This window comes from Gnatocerus cornutus, unplaced genomic scaffold (genome assembly GCF_029298725.1).
Source record: "Gnatocerus cornutus isolate USDA-ARS CGAHR unplaced genomic scaffold, icGnaCorn1.1 ctg00000297.1, whole genome shotgun sequence".
Lineage (NCBI taxonomy): Eukaryota > Metazoa > Arthropoda > Insecta > Coleoptera > Tenebrionidae > Gnatocerus > Gnatocerus cornutus.
Genome location: NW_028275616.1, coordinates 1 through 23,188, shown reverse-complemented (window position 1 = coordinate 23,188; position 23,188 = coordinate 1). Strand labels below are relative to the sequence as shown.

The window sequence follows — 23,188 nt, the reverse complement described above, 5'->3', positions numbered from 1 at the left end:
GGTTGCGTGGTCTCCGAAGTCAGTGTGTCTGGCGTTAAGTCGCCCATTATAATTGAAAATGGAAGATGTGAAGCATAGTTAAAAAGTTCAGAAGAGACGCGGTTGTTAGGCTGATTATAATACGAAAAAATGGTGATAGTGTGATTATTTAACTTGACGTCGGCGGCAACGAGTTCTAAAGAGGATATGTTGTCAGGAAGTTGATGTTTTACTGATTGAAAGTCCGTTGAAACAAGAAGCGCGGAGCCGTGAAAACGGTTAGTTGGCGGTTTATGGTAACAAGAAAAATTTTTGACTTTAATCGCGTTGTCGGAATGAGTTTCGGTGATAGACAAGATTTTGATTGAGTCTGATTCAATAAAGTGTTTGATGGCGTTGAGTTTTCTGTTGATTCCGGAGACGTTAACCGTGGCGATATTCACGCTGTTAGGAAGGGGGCCCCCGCCGGGAAAGACGGGGGAGGTCGCAATGGGAGGCATTGCAACGGGTGTTGGGACGAGACGTGGGGGCGAATCTACTCAAAGGAGAAGTAGATCCGCTGACCCACATGGTTAATGCGGGTTTTGGTGCGGAGGACGGTTTTTGACGCAGACTCGACGAGTTCTGCGACTTTGGATCGTTGATGCGGGAACAGGTCGTAGAGCATTTTGGTGACAAAAGTGATGGTTTGACGCACAGAAATGCATTGGGGTTCGGGGTCTGCGAACTCAGGTGGGGGCAGCAAGATGATGGTTGGGGCGACGGGCGTGTCGCAGGTGACGACCGCGTCTTTGATTTTAGGGCATTTTTGTGACCAGGCGGGGTGGTCTCCTTTGCAGAGGAGACAGGTGATTGTGTCAGAAGGACACTTGTTGGACGGATGGCTTTCGGGGCATTTAGGACAGGCCAACTTGTTGTGGCAGGAGGAGGCGGCGTGCCCAAGCTGGAAGCACTTGGTACACTGAAGAGGAGCGGGTTTTTGGGGGGCTTTGGAAGGCTCGCACTGATAGCGCTTACCGAAAAGGATGATTCCTTCCTTGAGGAGGAAGTCAACTGTGGAGGTGGAGGTTGTTAGGACACGGAGAAGATTACAAAAGTTGCCCGTCTGTCTGGAACGGATGCGCCAGACATTAGAGCATTGGAGATGGAGGTCACGGATGGCGTTTAAGACTTCATCGTTGTCGATGTCGTCCTGGATGTCTTTAATGACGATTGACATTTGCGGAATTTTGGGGGCATTTGGGGGGGCTGGTTGTGCTGAAAGCTTTCGGTGCACTTGCACGATTGAAATGGTCGGGCAGGCGGTGGCAGTGCAGAGATGGGATTGAAAGTTTGCCGGAAGGGCTTTGGTGGTAACTAGGAGCGCTGTGCGGTTCCAGTTAACCACAAGTTTGGAAATGTCCTTGACAAGCAGGGACGTTGTGAGGAGTCCGTAGAAGGTTTTTTGTGTGGAGAAAGCCTGAGGGATGTTTCGGATTGTGTACCTGAAGGGGTACACATTTTGGGAGGATGTCATAATTATGGAGTTATTTGAAGAGAACGAGAATGCTCTCTCCCGAGGAGGAGAGCTGGGTGGGGTTGGGGTCTTGTTTCCGGTAAAATCAGACTTACCGGATGACGCAGTTTGATGGTTTGATGAGCTTGCACCACTGGCACTTGCACCACTGGCACTTGCACTCGAGGTTGCACTTTTCACGGCGCGAGGACGAAGGTTGTGAGTACTCATCGACGGAGCGCGATGATGCGTACTCAGAGAACACTTCAAGAATCTGCCGAACGCGGCGAAGGCTAGAAATTTATATGGTCGGTACAGCGCCATCTCGTTAGGGCAATGGTCGAACGACGAACTAAGGCGGAGCGCCTGTTTGTCGCTCGCTCGTTATAAATAGAGGGATTTTAGGTGTGCGGCGTTTTAGATCGAGTATACTCGTCGTAACGTGCACGTCGTGTCTGTCTCGTTTTCTGTTTTTAAACGTTTTTTTAACTCGACGACTAGAAGAGAATGCCACCCAAGACCAGCGGTAAGGCGGCCAAGAAGGCCGGAAAAGCTCAAAAGAACATCTCGAAGAGCGACAAGAAAAAGAAGCGCAGGAGGAAGGAGAGTTACGCCATCTACATTTACAAGGTGTTGAAGCAGGTCCATCCCGATACCGGTATCTCCAGCAAGGCTATGTCTATCATGAACAGTTTCGTGAACGACATCTTCGAACGTATAGCTGCTGAAGCCAGTCGCCTCGCTCATTACAACAAACGTTCGACCATAACCAGCAGGGAGATCCAGACGGCGGTGCGTCTTCTTTTGCCCGGTGAATTGGCGAAGCACGCCGTTTCTGAAGGAACCAAGGCCGTCACCAAATACACCAGTTCAAAATAAATCCTCCTCGAGCAGCTTGGAAGTTGGTTGGAAAAAAAAGAAAAAAAATCGGTTCTTTTCAGAACCACAAATTCAACTCGAACGAATTAAAAATTTTCGTCTTCATACTATATAAGTTCCTGAGAGAAAATATAAATAGTGAAAAATATATTTAAAAAAAGTTTGACATCAGAAATGTTAATAAAAAAAGAAAAGAGTAGAGACAACGGCACGCGGTGTTCCCAAGCGGTCACCCATCCAAGTACTGACCGCGCCCGACGTTGCTTGACTTCGGTGATCGGACGAGAACCAAATTTTCAAATTCAACAGGATTTTTATTCGGTTGAAGTTACGCATGCAATCACTAAGATAATACATATCACACTTAAGATTAACTTATGCTAATGTGTGGCGCTGATGCCTTAACCTAGCCTACATTTATTATACAATCTAAGATATTACATTTATTTTATGGCTCACCGGCAACCCTGGTTGCATACATTTGTGGTGTTTAGCCTACTTATCGGTTACCTTAATTTAGGGAAAATGAAATTTTAGTAAAAACCCTAACCTTATTATCTACTATGTACAAAGGATATTCAAAAAACTATTTACAGTGTTGACCTCAAAGAGGTCTTGGGACTTCCGGTCCGGTTTCTGTTTCCAGGGAGCTCCTGGGCTCCTGGTGCGGTATGGTCTAGTGGTGAGGTTTCAGGGGGCTCCGGGGACTCCTGATCCTCGGATTGATGTTCCAGGGGGCTCCTGGACTCCTGTTCCGATATGGTCAGTGGCTGGTCGATTGCCGTTTACGGTTCTTCTTCCGCTGCCTTTTGCCTGTAACAAAATTCAGCGGATTATCCGGTCTAGATTGGGGACACCCGAGTGCGGGAACTTGTGAGTTCCTGCTGGGTGTTTGAGGGATTGTTTGAGAAGAGGTACGTGCCGCACCTGCTTCTCGTAGAATTTATCGGAAAGGGAATGGATGTAATGGTGTAGGAGTGGAAGATTCGCGTCCTGATGAAGTTGACGGAGCGGAGTGTATCTGTCTGCGTTAAGGGCAAGTCTTAAGCATTTATTTTGAAATCTTTGCAAAGGAATTAGTGGAGTGTGTGGTTTGTGCCGGTAGATGGGCGCTGCGTATGTTATGATGGGGCGTAAGATGCATTTGTACAGAAGCAACTTATTTTTCGTGTTTAGATAGTTGTTTTTGACCAACAATGGGTACAATTGCTTGAGGACGGCTTCACCTTTTTGTCTCGTTTTCTTTATGTGTTCATTTAGGTTTAGCCTTTTGTCTAGGGTGACTCCTAGATATTTCACAGAGTTCTTAATTTCAATTTCACTGTCCCCTACCTTTAGTTTTTTATTGATCTTTAGCCCGGTGAATCTTTTTGCAAAAATGACCGTTTCCGTTTTGTCCGCGTTGAGTTTAATCTTCCATTTCGCGTAGAATTTCTCGAGTTGATTAATGTGGATCTGAACTTGTTTGAGTGCGACCTGACCCGAATGAGACTTAGCGTAGATGGCGGTGTCATCCGCGTACAAAGCTAAATTGGTTTGTGCGAATTTAGTGATGTCATGAATGTAAATATTAAATAGTATTGGCCCAAGCACTGAGCCTTGTGGGACTCCCGCATTTATTGATTTCATTTCCGACTTTTCGCCTTCTACCTTTACTCTGAACTTTCTCTCTGTTAAGTACGAGTTTATTAATTTAGTAATGTGCGTCGGGAACTTCAATTGAATCATTTTGTAAATTAGTCCTTTTGTCCAGACTTTATCAAATGCTTTTTCAATATCAAGACATGTCATTGCTGTTATGCTTTTCGTGTTGTAATTATTCGTTATGTCATTTATTAGTCTGAGGACTTGCTGTGTGGTATTATGTCGTTCCCGAAAACCAAATTGCTCTGGCGGTAAAATTTTGTTTTCTTTAATGTGCTTATTAATTCGTTTTTGGATTACCTTTTCCGCAACTTTTGAAATTGTTGGTAGAAGGCTAATTGGTCTGTATGCGTTTGGTGCATTGGGGTTTTTCCCCGGTTTCAAAATGGGGATGACATCTGCTACTTTAAGTTTTTCCGGGAAGATACAAAGATTAAGCATGGCATTTATTATATTCGTTAGTTGTTTTACAGCTTTCGCTGTAAGATTTTTCAGTATTCTGTTTTCTATGCCGTCATTTCCCGGGGCTTTGTTATTCGGTAAAGTGCTTATGATTTTTGCGATTTCTGTGGGTTTGACGGCCGTAGGCGCGTCTATCTGGGAGTTGTCACTATTGAAAGAGTTTACTGTTTCAATTATTTCTGTTTGTTCGGGTGTGTTGTGATTATCACTTGTGTGGATCGTTTCATAATATGTTGCCAGTGTGTTTGCTTTTTCCACATTATTAAATGCTGTGTTGTTATTGGATTTAAGGATAGAGATGGGGGTAAATCGTCTTTTGAGAGCTTTTGTCATTTTCCATAGAGAATTATCGTGCGGATTTAATTTGCCAAGTTTTGTTTCCCATTTGTTCTGTCTGAATTCTTTTATTTCTTGTTTAATTTCTCTGGTTAATTCAGATGCTTGGTTTTTGAAAAATGGGTCTCGTGTTCTTTGGTACAGTTTTCTGATTCGGTTCTTGAGTTTTATTTTCTCTATGGTTGCTTTCGGAATTTCGTCTCGAAAAGGATTTATTGTTTTCGTCGTCGTGACTTGGTCTTTGGCCTTCTGGATGGCCTTAATGAACAGTTCAATCTGTTTATCAAGATCATCTTTCGTGCCAATGATTTCCGTCAGTTCAACATGTCTGTCAAGGGTTTTGCGGAAGAGGGGCCAGTTGGTTTGTTTATAGGAATTGATTTGGATTGTTTTGTCTTTGATTGTCATGTCAGGAATCTCAAGAATCACAGGATTGTGATCCGAGTTGAGTGCGGTCACTGATCTGGGTTCTGAGATTACCATGTTTTTCGTGATTGTCAAGTCAATGTAGGTAGGTGTCATGCCGTTAATTGGGAAATGAGTTGGATCAGCAGTTCTGTTAATTATCAAGCTTGTGTTTTCTACGTAATTGTAGAGCCTGAACCCGTTACTATTGTTTGCGTGACAACCCCAGCTTGTGTGTCTCGCATTGAAGTCCCCGAGAATTAGTTGCTTTCTTCCCAGATTATTAATTATGTCTAAATCCGCGTCCCTAATTGAGTTGATTGGTCGGTTGTAAACTGATGTTATGAAAATGTTGTTCTCGATCTTAATCGTTAGGGTTTCGAGGAATCTTACATTTGGGGTGGGAATGTGTTCAAAGGGGACGTCATTACGGATTAGGAGAGCAACCCCACCTCCCCTAATGACATCCGTTCTGTCCTTTCTGAGAACCGTGTAATTGGTGAATTTAAGCCGATCTTTACTTTTGAGACGCGTTTCGCTAATTGCCATAATGTGAATTCCACCATTTTTAATAAAATTCAATAATTCCGCAGCTTTTTCATGCAGACCGTTTGCGTTCCAGTGAACTATCGTCAATTTACAGCTCATAGCCAGCGTCTCCCATTTTGGATAGAACGTCTATGCAGACGAACAGCTTTTCTTGTTGAGACTGGCATTTTTCAAGTGCATTGTTCAGTTCTTTAAGTATTATGAGCAAATTTTTCATATTTACATTTTTGTTCAGCCTGGAAATTTCGGCGTTTATTTTACAAAATTCTGTCATGCTGCTTGTTTCTGGAATTTTCGTTTTGGTTGGTGTTTGCCTTGTTAAAATTGGCGAATTTGCTGCGCTCGTTGAAGGCGTCGGCAGAGGCGGAAATGATTTATTAGTAAAAACAATGGACTCACCTGTTGGTTTCTTTGGCTGGGTCCACGGATTGACCTTTGGGATCGGCGCGGGGGCTAATTTAGCCCTCTTGTTGGCGACCTTCTGACGCCTTTCTTCTTGGAGTTCCTCGATGCGGGTTACCTTGGCGATGTAGACCTCGCACGTGGTTTGCGAGGCAGCGTGTCCTTGTTTCCCGCAGTTGGCACATTTGGGAATGTACGTCGGGTCGGGCTTATGGGGGCAGTCGCGGGTCCAGTGGTACTGGGAGCATCTTACGCACGTCGGTTCGAGGTTACAGTTCCTCGTGCCGTGGCCCCATGCCTGGCACCGGTGGCACTGTGTCATCTTCTTCTTATTGAGGTATTTCTCGAAACGCACCCTGACGTTGAGAATCGCCCGACATTTCTTGTTGAGTGACTCGGCAGTCTCGCTGTCGGTCACTGTTGCGATGTAATGGGGCCTCTTGGTGTTGGGCCCCATTTTCCTCACATTGGTGGCTTCGATCTTGCAGTTCTTGAGCTCTGCAAGAACGGATTCGGGCTCAGGGTTGTTGTCCAAACCCTTAATGACGAACGTTGACGTTTTGAGTCCTTTTGGTGTGAACGTGTGGAACTCTACTTTTCCAGTCGTGAGGTTGTTTCTCATCTTCGTGTGGATGTCTGTTGTGTTGGGGTACACAAGGGTCTTCTCCCTTGTGTAACGGACCTGGTAACCGTTGTCGCAATCCGCGAACAATTCTTTGAGACGGTTGTGCGTTATGTTCCGGCCGTGGATGATGATCGGCGGCGGTCTCCTTTCGTTCGCGGTCGCGGTGGTTTTTGTCCTGGAGGATGTTTCCTCCGTCTCCATGTTGTCTTCTTCATCCTCTTCATCAGAAGAGATTGGTTGAAATCGGTTAGCGTCGATTGGTACTGGCACGTACCTCACCTTTTGTTTCACTTTTTTCACCGTTTTCTTCGGCTTCAGCCAGTTGAGGCTCGAACTGGCCATGTTTTCGGTGGTCAGTGCAGGCTTAACCAGCCTGCGCTGTATCGAACTTGGTTTAATTCCTCTTGTTGTTAAAACAACAATTGGGACACGATTCACTTTGTTCAAGGCACGTGGCACTTTGCACTGTGGTCACAACTTAAACACTGAGAGGGGGAGCTCTCTATCGCACGTCCGTTCGCTACGAGCGCTCGGACAAGACTGGGGGACGAGAACCGGTAGTTTTCAACGTGGTATGGTCGTTGCCTGGTAAAATTTTCCAAGATGGTACGTTGACGATTTTTTGTGATTGTTCGATCGTTTGGATGTGACATTTTTCGATGGTACACATGTCAGAAAATGTACAAGATTTAAAAGAAGAAAAAAAAAAAATTTTTTTTTGCGAGTCGTTTTTTAGTTTTTTTTTTGCGACAAAATGACGAAAAAAAAAAACTCGTATGAGGCGTTAAATTAAATTGTTCGTTTGACGATCTCAACGAGTCACTTGCGATTAACGTAATTTAAAATTTGAGAACTTACTTACTCACTTGCTTGCTTAGATGGAAATAGCACCCACTTGAAGTAAACGCCGACACGGACCGGAGATGAATAAACTCCGAACGGACGGGGTTAATTCATGAACTGACCGTAGTACGGTCGAAGGTTCGCCGCCGCCGCTACCTGCTTTCTTTCTTAGAACTGATAACAGAGTTGGTTTCTTTGTCTGTTCATTCATCGAAATTCCCACCACTCTGGCCGGGCCGGGCGGGGTGGGTGTGTGTTGTTTCATGATTTGTTCTCTTCTCGATTTATTCTTTTTCCGACGTCGTTCGATTCATAGAGATGTTTTCGTCGAAAGTGTGGTCGCGTTTACATTGCATTAAAATTTAATTTGTTCCAGTGCGACGATGAAACAAGAAAAAAGTTTCAAGTAAGTACGCACGCACGCACACCTACATATTTCATTTTTTAAATCTTTCGACGTTCGTAGTTTCTGCTCGAAATGTCGACTAATAGTAGGGAATGTTTTGTTGATTTGTTTGTTTTTCGTTTTTGAGAAGAACAAATGAAAATTTCGTTGGATTTCTGTCGACCGACGACCGACTGAAAATCCGCCGACATCGACGTAGTTTTATTTAGAGTGTCTGAAAAATGCAAACAATGCAAGATTTCCGTATTTTTGTTGGTTTGTGGTGTTTGGGGAGTTTTTTTTATGATTATAAAATGGTTTCGTCGAGAAAAATTGCTTCTTTCGCAATGAATTGGCAAGAAAAATTAAAAAACTCGTCCGTTCCCGTCGCTGGATGTTCGACGGTGGTCCGTCTGATTTTCCCTTTATTTTCGTAAAATTGACGAGAATTTCGCCGTCAAAACTGTTTTCGGTGATGTTTCGATGATGGGATTTCGTCGTGTGAGGTAATTTTTGAGGAAAAAATGTCGATTTTGCGAAAAAAGTCGTTCGAAAAGTCCGTTCGTCGTACAAATTCGTTTCTCATGGTCGAGTCCGAAATTGACATCGTTTTTTTTCCGACCTGTTCGTCAAGATCGTTTTCAAAAATCAACTCCTACGAAAGGCGAAGGTTTTATCTTCGTTCTTGAAAAAATTCGACCTTCTCGGACGTCATCTTCGACCGTTTGTGAATTTTTTTCCTACACTCTGCAGGTTCGTCGGTCGTCGCTCCGATCCGTGCTGCGTCTCTTTGCGAGGCGATTTTCGAAAAGATCGCACGTACTTTTCGACCGATTCGTTCGTGAAACTTGTAGAGGATGCTTCCAAGTTTGTCTGGTCGAAAGCGGAACTTTCCTGTTATTCGTGGAAAACGCGTAACGTCGGCGTCGAACTTGGATGTCATCTCCTTGTTTCGGAGGGTCTTTGTTCGAGTCGACGTTCGATCGGTCCTTGTTCGCTTTTGGAGGTCGGCTGGTCGTCCGGGAAAACTTGAGGTTATTCAGGAGGCCATCGCCGACCGAATCGCTCATGTTCCCGCACCCGGAGGCGGTGATCTTCGCGTAAAGAGAACGATGCCATCACGCGAAAGCTGTATTCGAGGCCCACTGAATTTTCTAACTCGACGAGAAGGCTCTCGTTTAGTCCGCGGTCCGCGCGTTTTCGAACGCGCCAACACTTTGACTTTGGCGCCCAATTCGTTCTGTAAAGTTCATTCGTTCTTTCACCGAAGAATAAGCCTACCTATAATAAAAAGAAAAAAACGCGCGCGCGATAGACGAAAATATGGCCGACGTAGAAAATCAAGCAGCTTCGACGGTCGCCGGTGCCACTTCCGGCTCCTCACCGGTGAAGAAGGAGAAGAAGCCCAAAAATCCGAGAAGCAAACCTTCTCATCCGCCCACTTCGGAGATGGTCACCAACGCCATCAAAGGCTTGAAGGAACGCGGCGGTTCTTCGTTGCAGGCGATCAAGAAATATGTCGCGGCCAACTACAAAGTCGACGCGGAAAAATTTGCGCCTTTCATCAAGAAGTACCTTAAGGGCGCCGTCGCATCCGGTTCGTTGGTCCAAACCAAAGGAAAAGGAGCTTCCGGTTCGTTCAAGTTGGCTTCTGCCGTCACCGGTGCAGCTAAGGCTCCGTCCGCCACGAAAAAGAGATCTGCCGCTGCGACCGCGTCGTCATCGGCGAAATCCAAGAAGACGGGCGTTGCTAAACGTTCCGTCGCGTCAGCGCCGACGTCCGCCGAAAAAGGATCCGCCTCAAAAGCCGGTAAGAAGGCCGCCCCCGCCGCTTCGGCCAAGTCTAAGAAAACTGCCGCCGAAAAGAAGAGCGTCGCCGTATCGAAGGCTAGAAAGGCTGCGTCCGCTCCCGAAAAGAAAGCCAGCGCCGCCTCCAGATCGCCCGTCAAACCCAAGACGCCATCGAAAGCGAAGAAATCCAACAAGGCCGGTCCAACCAAGAAACCGAAAGCGCCGAAACCGAAAACGGCCAAAGCCGTCACCGTCAAAGCGAAAAAAACCGCTTCACCCAAGAGAAAGAAGTGAAAAGTCGACGACGATGATTTAATTTTTTCAACGACGACGACGTCCTGGTGGTTTCGGGAACGTGCTCCGATCGTATATATCGACGTAGGGGCACCATCGATACAAATAAATGGCCCTTTTCAGGGCCACAATTATTTTCAAGAAACGAACGAAAGATTCGCTTGGACAATGCACATTCTGTTGAGGAGATACATACTTTCATTTGATTTTCTTGTCTATTCATTTGACTGTCGAAACAGTGTTATTACAAAGAATGATAAACTTTATTATATAATAATGTTTCAAATAGTCTCAGTTAAAAGAAAATTTAATGTGAAAGAAAAAAGCAAAAGTTTATCGTTTTATGTAAGTACGAATTTTGTGAATAAATCACATAACCTAACTTTTTTTTTTTTTTTTTTTTTTTTTCAATCTCAAAAAGTTGCATGCGCGAACGATAAATTTTCAATTCGTTGGAAAATAATTGTGGTTCTGAAAAGAACCGATTTTTTTTTTCTTCTTTTAACACCTTCGAAGATGAAGAATTTGTTAATTCTAGATGGTCGGATCGGATGGATGGATGGATGGATGGAGGAAATTTAAGCCCTCTCGCCACGAATGCGTCTCGCCAATTGGATGTCTTTCGATATGATGGTGACACGTTTGGCGTGGATGGCGCACAAGTTGGTGTCTTCGAAGAGGCCGACGAGATAAGCCTCGCTGGCTTCTTGAAGTGCCATCACGGCCGAACTTTGGAAACGGAGATCGGTCTTGAAATCTTGGGCGATCTCTCGGACGAGACGTTGGAAAGGCAGCTTGCGGATCAAAAGTTCAGTGCTCTTTTGATAACGACGAATCTCACGAAGGGCGACCGTACCGGGCCTGTAACGGTGAGGTTTCTTGACACCTCCGGTGGCGGGAGCGCTTTTTCTGGCCGCCTTCGTGGCCAACTGTTTTCTAGGTGCCTTGCCACCGGTAGATTTACGAGCCGTCTGTTTAGTTCTCGCCATCTCGGATATCGGATGAATCAAATGAAAAGAATTAACGTAGGTAGTGGCTTGCTTGCTTGCTTCGACCGAACGACCGACCGTACGTACGAACGTTCGAAAGTCAACTGAAAATTTTCGTCGCGCCAACGGCCGTTTTATAAACTCGATGAGTCATACGGCGACGCCATTGGTGGATTCGTTTTTAACGCGAGGTGGAGCTGCCGTAACTTATAAATAGTCCCGCGGAATGAAATTTTGACGTTAGTTCCATAACGAACTTGGTCGAAGCTACGTCGTTTTGTACGAAGAATTTCCTAATTTTATCAAGATGACCGGTCGTGGTAAAGGTGGCAAAGGATTGGGAAAAGGTGGCGCCAAACGTCATCGCAAAGTTCTACGCGATAACATCCAAGGTATAACGAAACCGGCGATCAGAAGATTGGCTCGTCGTGGTGGTGTGAAACGTATTTCCGGTCTCATCTACGAAGAAACCAGAGGTGTGTTGAAGGTCTTCCTCGAGAACGTCATCCGTGACGCCGTAACTTACACCGAACACGCAAAACGTAAGACCGTCACCGCCATGGACGTCGTCTACGCCCTGAAACGTCAAGGTCGTACCCTTTACGGTTTCGGCGGTTAATTTTATCATTTTATGACGTGTATCCGCATCCTCAGAGGAATAACAACAAACCCCCCGCAGGCAAGCAAACAAACAAACAAAAAAAAACGGTTCTTTTCAGAACCACAAAATAAATCAAACGAATTAAATATGTTGCTCAATTGTGTGTTTGTCTTCAAATCGAAATGAAAATCGTACGGAGTGAGTGATCATTTTAATTTGTGATCCAGGCGGCGACTTTGACAATTTTGACAGCAGTTTTAGGTTAGAATGACCATCGTTAAAAGAACGTTTTTGCCACGAAGAGTATATTTGAGGTTATGTCCAATATGGGGTAGAGTTACTCTCCTCAGACGTGACTTGAAACAAAATCTCATAGCAAATAAAACGATTGATTGTAGTATTACGGCTCACCGCTGACGACTGCTGCTGCAAGAAATTATCGAGACGGAGAGCACGTATAGGCGACCGGTGTGTGTGTGTATGTTCTTAACAGATTAATGTGCGAAATGTGAAGAAATTTACGACGAATCGGAATGTTTCTTGAATTAGATAATCAATAAATTATTATAGATAGAGTTGTCGAGTTCGTGCTTTAGTCGGGCATTGAATTTTTCTAAAAATTACGATGAAAAGTCGTAAAAATCATCTTTCTTGGTTGAATGTAATCGAAAATCTTCCGTTCAGTCTACGCTCGTATAATGAATTAATTGATCGGTTTAACTTTAAAATATCTAAAAGACTTTTTAACATGATTCTCATAGGTTGTTGTATTTTGGCGAAAAAATCAATTCGTTCGAGTTGAATTTTTGGCCCTGAGAAGGGCCGATGTGAAGATGGTTTTTATAAAAGTTTTTGTTTTTCGTTCGAGATGACGGCGGCGAAGAATTAAATTTAAGGCTTCTTTTCGGTCTTCTTGGGCAACAACACCGCCTGGATGTTGGGCAAGACACCGCCTTGGGCGATGGTAACGCCGGAAAGGAGCTTGTTTAACTCCTCGTCGTTCCTTATAGCCAATTGAAGATGTCTCGGAATGATACGGGTTTTCTTGTTATCTCTGGCGGCGTTTCCTGCCAATTCGAGAACTTCGGCGGCTAGATATTCCATTACGGCCGCCAAATAAACGGGAGCACCTGCACCCACTCTTTCGGCGTAGTTTCCTTTACGCAGAAGACGATGAATTCTGCCGACGGGAAACTGAAGTCCGGCACGACTGGAACGAGACTTCGCCTTTCCCTTCACTTTACCTCCTTTTCCTCTTCCGGACATGTTGTTATACGATATAAACAGCAAAACACCTACTGCGACTGACACGAAGCGCACTGACAAACGTACGGCTTGAAATAAATGCCGAACGCGGCGAAGGCTAGAAATTTATATGGTCGGTACAGCGCCATCTCGTTAGGGCAATGGTCGAACGACGAACTAAGGCGGAGCGCCTGTTTGTCGCTCGCTCGTTATAAATAGAGGGATTTTAGGTGTGCGGCGTTTTAGATCGAGTATACTCGTCGTAACGTGCACGTCGTGTCTGTCTCGTTTTCTGTTTTTAAACGTTTTTTTAACTCGACGACTAGAAGAGAATGCCACCCAAGACCAGCGGTAAGGCGGCCAAGAAGGCCGGAAAAGCTCAAAAGAACATCTCGAAGAGCGACAAGAAAAAGAAGCGCAGGAGGAAGGAGAGTTACGCCATCTACATTTACAAGGTGTTGAAGCAGGTCCATCCCGATACCGGTATCTCCAGCAAGGCTATGTCTATCATGAACAGTTTCGTGAACGACATCTTCGAACGTATAGCTGCTGAAGCCAGTCGCCTCGCTCATTACAACAAACGTTCGACCATAACCAGCAGGGAGATCCAGACGGCGGTGCGTCTTCTTTTGCCCGGTGAATTGGCGAAGCACGCCGTTTCTGAAGGAACCAAGGCCGTCACCAAATACACCAGTTCAAAATAAATCCTCCTCGAGCAGCTTGGAAGTTGGTTGGAAAAAAAAGAAAAAAAATCGGTTCTTTTCAGAACCACAAATTCAACTCGAACGAATTAAAAATTTTCGTCTTCATACTATATAAGTTCCTGAGAGAAAATATAAATAGTGAAAAATATATTTAAAAAAAGTTTGACATCAGAAATGTTAATAAAAAAAGAAAAGAGTAGAGACAACGGCACGCGGTGTTCCCAAGCGGTCACCCATCCAAGTACTGACCGCGCCCGACGTTGCTTGACTTCGGTGATCGGACGAGAACCGGTAGTTTTCAACGTGGTATGGTCGTTGCCTGGTAAAATTTTCCAAGATGGTACGTTGACGATTTTTTGTGATTGTTCGATCGTTTGGATGTGACATTTTTCGATGGTACACATGTCAGAAAATGTACAAGATTTAAAAGAAGAAAAAAAAAAAATTTTTTTTTGCGAGTCGTTTTTTAGTTTTTTTTTTGCGACAAAATGACGAAAAAAAAAAACTCGTATGAGGCGTTAAATTAAATTGTTCGTTTGACGATCTCAACGAGTCACTTGCGATTAACGTAATTTAAAATTTGAGAACTTACTTACTCACTTGCTTGCTTAGATGGAAATAGCACCCACTTGAAGTAAACGCCGACACGGACCGGAGATGAATAAACTCCGAACGGACGGGGTTAATTCATGAACTGACCGTAGTACGGTCGAAGGTTCGCCGCCGCCGCTACCTGCTTTCTTTCTTAGAACTGATAACAGAGTTGGTTTCTTTGTCTGTTCATTCATCGAAATTCCCACCACTCTGGCCGGGCCGGGCGGGGTGGGTGTGTGTTGTTTCATGATTTGTTCTCTTCTCGATTTATTCTTTTTCCGACGTCGTTCGATTCATAGAGATGTTTTCGTCGAAAGTGTGGTCGCGTTTACATTGCATTAAAATTTAATTTGTTCCAGTGCGACGATGAAACAAGAAAAAAGTTTCAAGTAAGTACGCACGCACGCACACCTACATATTTCATTTTTTAAATCTTTCGACGTTCGTAGTTTCTGCTCGAAATGTCGACTAATAGTAGGGAATGTTTTGTTGATTTGTTTGTTTTTCGTTTTTGAGAAGAACAAATGAAAATTTCGTTGGATTTCTGTCGACCGACGACCGACTGAAAATCCGCCGACATCGACGTAGTTTTATTTAGAGTGTCTGAAAAATGCAAACAATGCAAGATTTCCGTATTTTTGTTGGTTTGTGGTGTTTGGGGAGTTTTTTTTATGATTATAAAATGGTTTCGTCGAGAAAAATTGCTTCTTTCGCAATGAATTGGCAAGAAAAATTAAAAAACTCGTCCGTTCCCGTCGCTGGATGTTCGACGGTGGTCCGTCTGATTTTCCCTTTATTTTCGTAAAATTGACGAGAATTTCGCCGTCAAAACTGTTTTCGGTGATGTTTCGATGATGGGATTTCGTCGTGTGAGGTAATTTTTGAGGAAAAAATGTCGATTTTGCGAAAAAAGTCGTTCGAAAAGTCCGTTCGTCGTACAAATTCGTTTCTCATGGTCGAGTCCGAAATTGACATCGTTTTTTTTTCCGACCTGTTCGTCAAGATCGTTTTCAAAAATCAACTCCTACGAAAGGCGAAGGTTTTATCTTCGTTCTTGAAAAAATTCGACCTTCTCGGACGTCATCTTCGACCGTTTGTGAATTTTTTTCCTACACTCTGCAGGTTCGTCGGTCGTCGCTCCGATCCGTGCTGCGTCTCTTTGCGAGGCGATTTTCGAAAAGATCGCACGTACTTTTCGACCGATTCGTTCGTGAAACTTGTAGAGGATGCTTCCAAGTTTGTCTGGTCGAAAGCGGAACTTTCCTGTTATTCGTGGAAAACGCGTAACGTCGGCGTCGAACTTGGATGTCATCTCCTTGTTTCGGAGGGTCTTTGTTCGAGTCGACGTTCGATCGGTCCTTGTTCGCTTTTGGAGGTCGGCTGGTCGTCCGGGAAAACTTGAGGTTATTCAGGAGGCCATCGCCGACCGAATCGCTCATGTTCCCGCACCCGGAGGCGGTGATCTTCGCGTAAAGAGAACGATGCCATCACGCGAAAGCTGTATTCGAGGCCCACTGAATTTTCTAACTCGACGAGAAGGCTCTCGTTTAGTCCGCGGTCCGCGCGTTTTCGAACGCGCCAACACTTTGACTTTGGCGCCCAATTCGTTCTGTAAAGTTCATTCGTTCTTTCACCGAAGAATAAGCCTACCTATAATAAAAAGAAAAAAACGCGCGCGCGATAGACGAAAATATGGCCGACGTAGAAAATCAAGCAGCTTCGACGGTCGCCGGTGCCACTTCCGGCTCCTCACCGGTGAAGAAGGAGAAGAAGCCCAAAAATCCGAGAAGCAAACCTTCTCATCCGCCCACTTCGGAGATGGTCACCAACGCCATCAAAGGCTTGAAGGAACGCGGCGGTTCTTCGTTGCAGGCGATCAAGAAATATGTCGCGGCCAACTACAAAGTCGACGCGGAAAAATTTGCGCCTTTCATCAAGAAGTACCTTAAGGGCGCCGTCGCATCCGGTTCGTTGGTCCAAACCAAAGGAAAAGGAGCTTCCGGTTCGTTCAAGTTGGCTTCTGCCGTCACCGGTGCAGCTAAGGCTCCGTCCGCCACGAAAAAGAGATCTGCCGCTGCGACCGCGTCGTCATCGGCGAAATCCAAGAAGACGGGCGTTGCTAAACGTTCCGTCGCGTCAGCGCCGACGTCCGCCGAAAAAGGATCCGCCTCAAAAGCCGGTAAGAAGGCCGCCCCCGCCGCTTCGGCCAAGTCTAAGAAAACTGCCGCCGAAAAGAAGAGCGTCGCCGTATCGAAGGCTAGAAAGGCTGCGTCCGCTCCCGAAAAGAAAGCCAGCGCCGCCTCCAGATCGCCCGTCAAACCCAAGACGCCATCGAAAGCGAAGAAATCCAACAAGGCCGGTCCAACCAAGAAACCGAAAGCGCCGAAACCGAAAACGGCCAAAGCCGTCACCGTCAAAGCGAAAAAAACCGCTTCACCCAAGAGAAAGAAGTGAAAAGTCGACGACGATGATTTAATTTTTTCAACGACGACGACGTCCTGGTGGTTTCGGGAACGTGCTCCGATCGTATATATCGACGTAGGGGCACCATCGATACAAATAAATGGCCCTTTTCAGGGCCACAATTATTTTCAAGAAACGAACGAAAGATTCGCTTGGACAATGCACATTCTGTTGAGGAGATACATACTTTCATTTGATTTTCTTGTCTATTCATTTGACTGTCGAAACAGTGTTATTACAAAGAATGATAAACTTTATTATATAATAATGTTTCAAATAGTCTCAGTTAAAAGAAAATTTAATGTGAAAGAAAAAAGCAAAAGTTTATCGTTTTATGTAAGTACGAATTTTGTGAATAAATCACATAACCTAACTTTTTTTTTTTTTTTTTTTTTTTTTCAATCTCAAAAAGTTGCATGCGCGAACGATAAATTTTCAATTCGTTGGAAAATAATTGTGGTTCTGAAAAGAACCGATTTTTTTTTTCTTCTTTTAACACCTTCGAAGATGAAGAATTTGTTAATTCTAGATGGTCGGATCGGATGGATGGATGGATGGATGGAGGAAATTTAAGCCCTCTCGCCACGAATGCGTCTCGCCAATTGGATGTCTTTCGGCATGATGGTGACACGTTTGGCGTGGATGGCGCACAAGTTGGTGTCTTCGAAGAGGCCGACGAGATAAGCCTCGCTGGCTTCTTGAAGTGCCATCACGGCCGAACTTTGGAAACGGAGATCGGTCTTGAAATCTTGGGCGATCTCTCGGACGAGACGTTGGAAAGGCAGCTTGCGGATCAAAAGTTCAGTGCTCTTTTGATAACGACGAATCTCACGAAGGGCGACCGTACCGGGCCTGTAACGGTGAGGTTTCTTGACACCTCCGGTGGCGGGAGCGCTTTTTCTGGCCGCCTTCGTGGCCAACTGTTTTCTAGGTGCCTTGCCACCGGTAGATTTACGAGCCGTCTGTTTAGTTCTCGCCATCTCGGATATCGGATGAATCAAATGAAAAGAATTAACGTAGGTAGTGGCTTGCTTGCTTGCTTCGACCGAACGACCGACCGTACGTACGAACGTTCGAAAGTCAACTGAAAATTTTCGCCTTGGAGCAACTTGTTGCTTGCAGAGTGTTGGGACGTGCCATGAACTCTTCCGTCTGCTTGATTGTCTGAAACATACAAATGAATTAATATTAAACCAAATCTGATTTGTGCCGAACTTGTTCGGCCTGAGATACAGAGTACCTTACCTCACAAGCGCCATTTTCGGGCGCTTGTGCTTGTGATGAATTTGTTCGTCGTAGTCCACGGCTACGCGAACGAGTGGGTTTCGATGTTGAGCCGCTCTTTGGAAGTACTTTTCTGCTGTTGCCAGCATAAAGTCTTTAAGAGACGGCATTTTTGCTTCTTCATGAAGCTGGGTGTTGCGAACGAACCATGGTGCGTTGAGTGCAATGCGAAGGAACTTGTTCTGAACCCTCTGGAGGCGTCTGATGTGCGTCGCTGCAGCGTGACCCCAAGCTGGGGACGCGTACATCATTACCGGTCGGACGATGGTCTTATACATCAAGAGTTTATTGCCAATCGAGAGACGACTGCGTCGCCCAATCATGGAATAAATCTGCGAGATGATGCCATAAGCCTTGTTCCTCACACCAGTGGTGTGAGTTTTGCAGGTCATTCCTCGATCCAGAGTAACACCCAGATATTTGGCTTCGGATCTCCATGGGATTGGGGTATCGAACATGAAGACTTCGCCATCTGGGTCTATTACTCTGTTGTCCCTGGTTCGCTTTTTGGTGAAGAGTACCGCGCTGCTTTTGGCAGCGTTAACTTCAATTCTCCAGCGAGTGAACCACTCCTCCAACCTGTCAAGGTTTTCTTGGAGTTTGCGAGTCACGGTCTCAGCGGAACCGCTTCGAACCAAGACTGCTGTGTCGTCAGCGTAGAGTGCCGTTGTGGAATCGGCGTCTACTGGCTTCGGGACGTCTGACATGAAGATGGCAAACAAGAACGGCGAAAGTATGGACCCCTGAGGTACCCCAGAAGTGATGTCTTTCATTGTCGATCTCGTTGTTCCAATCTTCGCTCGGAATTTCCTGTTTTCCAGGTATGATCGGATGATTTGCACCAAACCGATCGGAAAGCCGGCGTCGAGTAGCTTGTGGAGAAGCCCCTCGTGCCACACTTTGTCGAATGCTTTTGCCACATCCAAGAACACCGCGCCAGTGTGCCGTTTTCGATTGAAACTGTCTGTGACATGTTCCACTACTCGCAGCACTTGGTCGGTGGTAGAATGTCCATCCCTGAATCCGAATTGCTCCGGTGGGATGATGTCGTGTTCTCGTTCGAAGTCCTTTAGTCTCCACAATATCACCTTCTCCGCCATTTTCCCCATGCAGGGAAGTAGACTGATTGGGCGATAATTTTGTGGAAACTGTTGAGCTCCGCCCCCCTTCGGGAGAAAGATCACGTCGGCGATTTTCCATTTCTCGGGGAAATGTACTAATCGCAGCATTCCGTTGTAGATGGCGACAAGATGCATGACCGCGAGATCAGGAAATTGTCGTACCATCTTGTTGCTGATGCCATCAGGACCTGGGGCCTTTCTGACTTTCAGTTTTTTGATCATCGACCGTACTTCTGCTGGAGAAACTGGTCGAATCTCAGGAGCGCGCAATTGGTTGAGACGTCTTTCGACGCATCTTTCGATCAGTTCGACAAAGTCAGGGTCTGCATGCTCCCAATTGGGGCTGCATTGTCGTTCAAGATTTAGCGCAAAAGCCTCAGCTTTCTCCTCATCTGTGTAGACGACTCCGTCTTCACCGTGAATTGGAGGAAGCGGCTTGCGCTGATTTCGAAGGACTTTGGTCATTCTCCACAATGAACAGTCCTCCGTGGTCAACTCTTCGAGTTTTTGGCACCATTTACTGTTACGGTACTCCTGAAGTCTCCGTCTGACTTCCGCACACAAACGATTCACATCGGCTCGATCTACTGGAGCTAGGGTGCGGCGGTACCGCCTTCTAGCTCGGTTTCGATCTCGCACTAGGTCTCGAATGTCTGGCGGTAGGCCGTCACGACGTGTTCTTAGAGACACCGTGGTCGTAGCGTCAGTTTTCGCCTCTCGGACGCGGCTCTCGAGGTTTTCGATAGCTAGATCGATATCCTCCTTCACCCAAATCCGCGGCACTGGACCGACTCTGGTAGCTAATGACTCCTTGAAAAGTTGCCAGTTAACTTTGTCGTATTCTGCCGGCGGGTCCATCTCGTCTTCACGCCCCAGGTGAAGAATCACCGGGTCATGATCCGAGTCCAACTCGCCGCCGATCACTTGGATTCTCGTCTGGTGGACGACATCTTTCAGGACTGCGATGTCTAGGACGTCAGGTCGGCCGACATGCCCGAAATGGGTCGGCTCCTCCGGTCCAAGAACTACCATGTCCCGCTGATCGACAAATCTGTGCAGCAACCGTCCTTTGACATTTGTGACCCGACTGTTCCAAGTGGGATGCTTGGCATTCAGGTCCCCAGCCAATACGGTAGCGCCGCCGTCATTGTCGAAGATCTCCTCCAGATCAGACTCCAGGAGTCGAGAGGGTGGTGCATAGGCGGCGTACAATTTCAGCGTACCAGCGTTTGCTGTGTGTACGGCGATGCCAGTCACCTCCAATCGTTCCAGTTGCGGAGTCGCAATCTCATTGTGATCGATCGAATTTTTGACGTAAACAGCGGTTCCTCCACCTCCGCCGTTTTGTCTGTCATTTCTGTACAGGACGAAATTTCTCAATTTGGGATTATCTGCTGGTCGCAGATGTGTCTCCGAAATTAAAAGAATATCCGCCTGGACATCCGTTGCGAAACGCTCTAGGTCGTTGCGCTTGTGTCGGAGGCCGTTGGCATTCCAAACGACCACCTGCAGTGACTCCGGCCTTAATTTTTCTAACCATGCAATGCCTGGCTTAAAATTTCCATCAGCTGGTCTGTCTGCTTTTTTAAAGCGCGTTAACCTGTCGGGACTTGGTTTAGTGGCTGCGAAGTCGCTCCACATCTCGCCAATTGTCCGCGCCACTATCTCCATGGAGTTGGAGTCTGTGGCAGAGGACTGTCCCTTGTGAGCCTTCGGGGGCGGCGTCACCTTGAGTGGACCTGGAGTTCCGCTTTTAACCTGCTTTGCAGCAGATTTAGCGGGTTTCCCGGTCTCCACTTTTGGTTTCGACGCTTCGGGGATGCCCCTTGCTGGTACCGGCTTCTTTGGCGCCGCCACGGTGGGAGTGGCGACTTGGGGTTTGTCCGATCCCGCATTGGGATGCTTGGGACAGCCCCTAAAATTAGCCGGGTGCGAACCTCCGCAATTCGCACATTTCTTTGGGTTTTTGCCATCGCATTCTCGAGAGACATGGGGGTCCAGCGCATTTCACGCACCTGGTGGGTAGCGTGACAGCCGCGCTGTGAGTGACCCCACTGCTGGCAACGGAAGCACTGGCCGTTAGACCGGCGCTTCTTCAGCGGCTCTGTCGTCACCTGGAGGCCTTGAACCGTCGTTAGGTCGTAAATGTGCCGATGTTCACGTGGAACCTCGACTACGACCATGTCCAGCGGTTTTTTATTCGCCATCATGCGTGAGCATTTGCCCACGGCGAATCCGCGCCCCAGGAGTTCTTGTTCGACCGACTTTATGTCAGCCATTGACGAGACTCCACGTAGGACGACTTTCAACGGTTTTTCGCTTTTCAGCGAAAAGGAGTGGAAAGGCAGCTTTTCCACGTCGAACAATTTCGTCATGCGACGGAAATCGTTGACAGTACTTGGCTGGATTCTTATTCCACCCACGACCGCTTTTGCCTTGGTGTAGCTGATGGTGTGACTCCGAAGAAGTGTGGAGACCTCATTCCACGACTTCGTTATTTCGTCCCTGTGGAGAATCACCGGTGGGATTTTCTCCAGACGATCCGAAGTCGTGTTTTTGGTCGCGAGATTCGGGGACGACCTTTTGGGGCTTTTTAGCCGACTTGAAGTTCCTCGAAAGGGCCTTCGTCGACAATTGCGCCTCGCGTTCGTCGTCCTCCTCGCTCTCGGAAACAACCACTCTTCGTTTTTTGGCCTTTCGGCTTAGAACGGTCGTGAATTGTTCCTCTTCAGGTTCCGATTCCTCCGAAAAGGAGAAAACCAGTTCCATTGACGCGTCGGCCTCTGGGACGCCGCCGCCTACTAACACCTCCTCAGAGGTCTTTTCGGGGAATAGCGGCGTCGAGACGTCAGCGGACGTCGATGGAACAGCTGTCTCAGCCGTTGCTGATTGGCCAGCTGTTTCCATCGGTTCGGGTGCCTGCTTCTTCGGTTTCTTCGATTTCTTCGATTTCTTCTTCTTCTTCTCCGCTTTTTCTTCGTCCGTTGGTGGAGGAAGGACAGCGGGGGATTGCGGTCGTGCCTGGAGAACCGCATCGATGAGGTCGCGACGGATGTCTGAAAAGACTCCGTTCACCAGCGACTCAAGCAGTTCGGCTCGCAATTTTTCCCCCAAGTCCGCGACGGCTTTCGCCACCGTTTCTTCGAGGGACAGCGTCCCAGCCATCTTCGGGATTGGGCGGACTTCGTGGAATTTTCTTCTGTCCAGGTGCGATGCGAATTTTAATTCGTGTCTCAAATTGGGCGAAAATTAATTTGTGACGGGTGGGCGGAGTCACCCAACATGAATTTTATTTTTCATGTGTCGGGACTTTGGGAAGTCAGGAATTTTTTATTAATTGAGCTTTTATCTCATTAATGATTTGCGATGCGCTGAAAAGCACGTCTTTGTGGTGCTGAAAAGCACGATTTGTTTGCGCTGAAAAGCACTGTTATGCGCTGAAAGCACGATTTGTTTCGCTGCGAATGCCTCGAATGGAAGTTCTGGATCGCTGAAGGAAACAAGAAGGCGTGACCCTACTCGTTCCGATGCTGGACTCAGAGTGAAAATTTTCGTCGCGCCAACGGCCGTTTTATAAACTCGATGAGTCATACGGCGACGCCATTGGTGGATTCGTTTTTAACGCGAGGTGGAGCTGCCGTAACTTATAAATAGTCCCGCGGAATGAAATTTTGACGTTAGTTCCATAACGAACTTGGTCGAAGCTACGTCGTTTTGTACGAAGAATTTCCTAATTTTATCAAGATGACCGTCGTGGTAAAGGTGGCAAAGGATTGGGAAAAGGTGGCGCCAAACGTCATCGCAAAGTTCTACGCGATAACATCCAAGGTATAACGAAACCGGCGATCAGAAGATTGGCTCGTCGTGGTGGTGTGAAACGTATTTCGGTCTCATCTACGAAGAAACCAGAGGTGTGTTGAAGGTCTTCCTCGAGAACGTCATCCGTGGACGCCGTAACTTACACCGAACACGCAAAACGTAAGACCCGTCACCGCCATGGACGTCGTCTACGCCCTGAAACGTCAAGGTCGTACCCTTTACGGTTTCGGCGGTTAATTTTATCATTTTATGACGTGTATCCGCATCCTCAGAGGAATA

General features: G+C 46.5%; 1 non-coding gene across 1 annotated transcript; it reads right to left on the bottom strand.

Annotated features, from left to right (window-relative positions):
- Nucleotides 1-13,828: 13,828 nt before the first annotated feature.
- LOC148165507 (5S ribosomal RNA) lies at nt 13,829-13,948 on the bottom strand. Its single transcript, XR_015771411.1, has one exon. It is a non-coding gene; the product is annotated as a 5S ribosomal RNA (ribosomal RNA).
- Nucleotides 13,949-23,188: the final 9,240 nt, after the last annotated feature.